The sequence below is a fragment of the Macaca mulatta genome, chromosome 5, assembly GCF_049350105.2.
Source record: "Macaca mulatta isolate MMU2019108-1 chromosome 5, T2T-MMU8v2.0, whole genome shotgun sequence".
In the NCBI taxonomy this organism is placed as follows: Eukaryota; Metazoa; Chordata; class Mammalia; order Primates; family Cercopithecidae; genus Macaca; species Macaca mulatta.
In genome coordinates this window covers 176,522,354-176,527,468 of record NC_133410.1, presented here as the reverse complement: position 1 = coordinate 176,527,468, position 5,115 = coordinate 176,522,354, and positions in this window count along the sequence as shown.

The window sequence follows — 5,115 nt, the reverse complement described above, 5'->3', positions numbered from 1 at the left end:
GGAGTAGTAAGGAGGAAAATCAATTGCATTCTTTAAATTTTACTCAGATGATGACTCTTCAATCAACAGTCTATAAAAATACTTTAAGTTAACATAAAAAGTTACAAAGTTCTTGTTAATCTTCTACTAAAAACAGTACAGCTAGGTAGAAGGAAAGGGTACTAAGTAGATGGAAAAATTAGAAAAGATAGAAACAAGGTATTATATAAATTAGTAGAGCATAGAACTCCACATCTCTATTACAGAGATGTAGTAAGCATAAGTTTTTGCTAAGCATAGGCAAAGTGATGAGGAGGGAGGAAGAATTTATTGCTGCTTTATGACAATGTATTTCATAATCACATCCCTTTATATTTTTCTACTGCTACGTGTGAGTGCACATGCATAAAAGAATTGAACCAGACTGATGGGAATTGAGGGGTAAATAAACACGGCATGTGGACAGAAAATAGTGGTTCAATGAGACATTCCTTTTCACTTGTCCTTGGAATGGTGTAATTAAAAGTTAAAACTTTAAAGAAGAAAAATGAATTCTTAAGATAACACCGAACGTGTGTCTCTTACAAATGCAACTTTGAATAGAGGAGATAGTTTTAATTCCTTCCTGACACATCTGTTTTCAAGAAGATTGTTTCACAGTAAGTAAGAGGGATGCAGTTTGTGCAGCTGCAGGACCAGAATATAACATTGTGGGGCTCATGAGCAAGAAACCTACATCTTCAAAATCCTTCTTTGTTCAGAGAAAAAGAGACACAGAACAATTCTGTAGCTGCTGCATGTTCTTCACTGAGTGCTCCTTTGAAGTTGCTGGTTGTGGTAACTATTAATATGGGCTTCTTGGAGCTCCTTAATTGACTTAAGGCTTAATTAACTGATGTCTCTGAATCTACCACTACGCTTATGAGGTGGCCAGACATCCAACACAATGTTCTCGGTCACCGACGGAGCAGAGCCTCGGTACAAAGAAGATCCATTCCTGTGAGACATAAACTCCACTGACAAGTGACTTTAGCTCAAGGACTCTCCTTTGAGCTCCGCTGAACTTTCTTAGAAATGCACTGCAGTCTAAGTTTCTTTATATGAATCTTCTCTTCCTTCCCTCTCTCTTTCACAGGGAGCAGATTTTCATCTCTAATGGCTCTTTAGTCTCTTCTGGTTCCCCTTCCATTTTTTTTCTCACAGTCATTTTCCTTGATAAATCATTGGGGTGGTTCTGGAACACAGGCAGTATGGGGAGGTACTAGAACTGGCTCACTGTACAGTTTGGGTATATTGTCCTTTCCAAATCTCATGTTTAAATTTGATCCCCAATGGTGGAGGTGGAGTCTGGTGGGTGCTGTTTTGGCCATAGGGATGGGTCCTTCATGAATGTCTTGGTGCCCATCCACATGGTAATGAGTGAGTTCTGACTCTATTAGTTCATGTGAGAGCTGGTTGTTTAAAGGAACCTGACATCTCTCTTGCTCCCTCACTTGCCATGCGACACACGTGTTCCCCTTTCACCTTCTGCCATGAGTAAAAGATTCCTGAGGTTGAGTAGATGCTATTCTTGTACAGCCTGCAGAACTGTGAGCCAAATAAACTTCTTCATGAATTACCCAGCCTCAGGTATTCCTTTATAGCAATGCAAAGTGGACCAACACACCCACTGATTGCCTGGTAGGAAAAACAAAACAAAACAAAAAGGACATTCTGTTCTGAGTGGCATATGAGACAAAGGAAATCCCTAGCCTATTTGTTACGTATTTGCTAAAGAGTCCACAGGAGGTGACCTGGGGAAATAACCCAGTGGAGAGGAGTGCTCTTGCTGGTGTAATGAAGGAAAGATGCAGAGAAACAAATCCTACAGAAACTGTGAAGGTGCTTGGGTTGTGCTTAAGTTGTATTGATGTTCTACCTAGGACTAACACAATATTGGGAGCCACTGAGAAGCAGTCAAAGACTAAATGTGAAAGGCAGAGGGTTTTTTTGGTAACATGCAATTAAGTCTGTACCTCCTGCAGTGCAATGGTGGAAACAACTGAGCAACAAATACAGTATTTGAAGAAGTTGAAGAGTTGCAGAGATGTTTAAAGGCTTGGCCAAGACAGATCTGTTTTCTAAGTTCAGGGTTCTGATTGAGAAAACCCGAAACCCAGAAATGTGGGATGAGACATCCCCTGAGGATATTGGCTAGTATCCTGGAGTCCTTGTGCTCCAGAGGATGGGAGATACCTCTTATAAAGATTTGTGGACCTATCCTTTCAGTGAAGTTTGTAAAGGTTCAATGGTCAGGGGCATGGCAATATAACCTCTAAAAGGAAGAAATGGTGGGATCTTGCATTCCCTGTCACATAGAAATGTGCAATCACAGAGCCAGGCAGACCTTTTTGGGTTATGGAGGCAAAATGTTTCAACACACAGGGATACTGTTACTTCACAGAAACCAGATGACATGGAATTCAGCTAGTGGTGAATGGAGCTTTCAGTAGGAAAGGGCTCCAACAGGTCCAGGATTTGGTGTAAGCAGCCCTGGCCCTTGGCATGGCAGAACCAATGGTGTGGGAGGTGACAGTGGTGGACAAAGACGCTATTTGAGTCTCACATCAAGCTTTCATGGGGGAATTACTGTCCAAGCCCTAAGAATGCTGGAGAAAGGTCGTGCCATCTTCAGCAGAGTATTGTACACCTTTTAAAAAATGGTTCCTGGCAGCCGGGTGCAGTGACTCACACCTGTAATCCCAGCACTTTGGGAAGCGGAGGCAGGCAGATCACGAGGTCAAGAGATTGAGACCATCCTGGCCAACACAGTGAAACCCTGTCTCTACTGAAAATACAAAAATTAGCTGGGTGTGGTGGCATGTGCGTGTAGTCCCAGCTACTTGGGAGACTGAGGCAGGAGAATCACTTGAACCCAGCAGGCGGAGGTTGCAGTGAGCCAAGACCACAGCATTGCACTCCAGCTTGGATGACAGAGCAAGAATTCGTCTTTAAAAAAAAAAAAAAAAAGGCTCCTGGCATGTTAAAGGGCCCTGATAGACACAAAATGCTTGGTCACTGATCACAAAGTGACAGTGGGTCTGGATCTGCCCATTATGTGTTGAGTTCTGGCTGACCCACCTGCTCAAAAGTTGCCTTGGCCCCACAGCCATCCCTCATAGGATAGAGATAAAGAAATACTGTCTCTGAGATGGAGCTTCAGCAGGAGCAGTAGGCACGAGTAAATCTCATGAGTACCTAGCCCAGACCTTCATTCCACTCCCCAAAATCTCACTAGTTCTCTTCCCCCACCTTGTACTTATGTCTATATGTAGGTTTTTGTTGTTGTTGTTGTTGTTTTACAACCAGCTGAAATAAGAAAAAAAAAAAAAAACTCAGTTTATATATGAGTCAGTTTGATTCATGACTATAAACTGAACACAGTCAGTATTACAGCCACATTTAGGTACGATGTTAAAATACAGTGGAGAAGAAAAACTTTCTCCATGTTGGAGATGCAAAGTAGTGCACTTTCTCGCTCTTTTGGTGGGGGAGGAAAAGTGACCTGAGATGAGAATGCATGCAAGTTCCTGAGCAGTGGTCAATGGCCTGGCTGCTTGGAATGTAAAGGTCTGGTGTAGAGGCATGTGAATGAACATGGTAATGCACTGAAAAGTGGAAAGAATTTTGTGCCACTGTGTTAGACAGATTAATGGCTGCCAAATATAACAATGTTCTGAAAGCCTGGAACCTCTGAATGTTATTTTATATGACAAAAGTGACTTTCACAGATTAAGGATTTTGAAATAGGAAGATTATCGTTAACTATCCAGGGGGCCCTAAATGCAACCCCAAGTGTCCTTATAAGAGGAGAGCAAAGAGAGATTTGATTACAGAAGAGGAGAAGGTGGTAAGACAGTGAAAACAGTGAAATGTTGGAAGAGACCAAGTTGGTGGCTTTGAAGGTGGAGGAAAGGACCATGGGGCTAGGAATCCAAGGAATGTGGCCAGAAGCTGGAAAAGGCAAGGAAACTGCTTCTCCTTTAGAGCCTCCAGAAGTAACCAGCCCTGGCAACACTTTGTAAGAGCTTTCTAAGACTCATGCCAGACTTCTCACGCTCCCCTAAAGCGTAAGGGAGTAAATTTGTTTTAAGTCACTCATTTTATGGTAATTTTTCAGAGGAGCATTAGTAAATTAATGTAGTCATAGTTTATCACCTGCCAGAAAATGTCCACTGTGGAAGCAAGCCTACAGACAAATGTCTACTGAGCAACCAAGCAGGCAATGTGACTTGGCCAGTGGGCCTTTGCCAGCCTTTGTTATAAGATGCACCCAAACTGGTGCTGTGGATTCACAAGTGGAGTTTCCATGCTAGCAAGGATGGGAGCGACGCGTGGACTCAATGGCATGGACTCCCACTTACCAAGGCTGATATAGATACTGCTGTCTTTGAATGTCTAACTGATCTACATGGAGACCAACACTGGGCCTCTTATATAGCACTATTCCTTGGGAAAACCAAGCATCCACTCTGTAGTAGATTGACTCAGTTGGGTTCCTTTTCATCCTGGGGCCCTTGGCTCAGTCTCACAAGAATGGATACCTATTCTGGGTATAAGTTTGCCATTCCTGTCTGCAAACATCATTATATAGGGGTCTGGAATGTCTGATCAATAGATTGCAATGCTGTTCTATAAGACCTTCTTTCAATGATTTCACCTTTCCTTCATGGTGTTCAGACCTGGACCTTAGTGGTCAGACAGCTCTTCAGCCTCCATTGACTCCCTTCCAATTTCCCTACACAATTCTTATTCTCCAGTAATTCTCTGACACAGTTATTCCCAGCTTCATGTCTGCCTCTTGAAGGATGTAAAGTAACACAACAGCTGTGATATATGAGCCTCTTAGGAGGAGAAGGTTAGACAGCCTTTGTGCTACACAGTGGGACTTTTATTTTACTGGCATGATGCAGAGAAATGGGGAAATAACCTAAGGTTCTGCAGCAAAGAGCAGAGGTAGGTGTTAAAGATTGACATCAAGGATTGACATAGTTTGTGCTACTGTGTTACCACAGCACAAATGCAGCCTGGGGTGGGCACAGAAGGCACAGAAAAGAAAGACTCATCTTATGTTAGAGCCACTTTGATTTTGGAAAT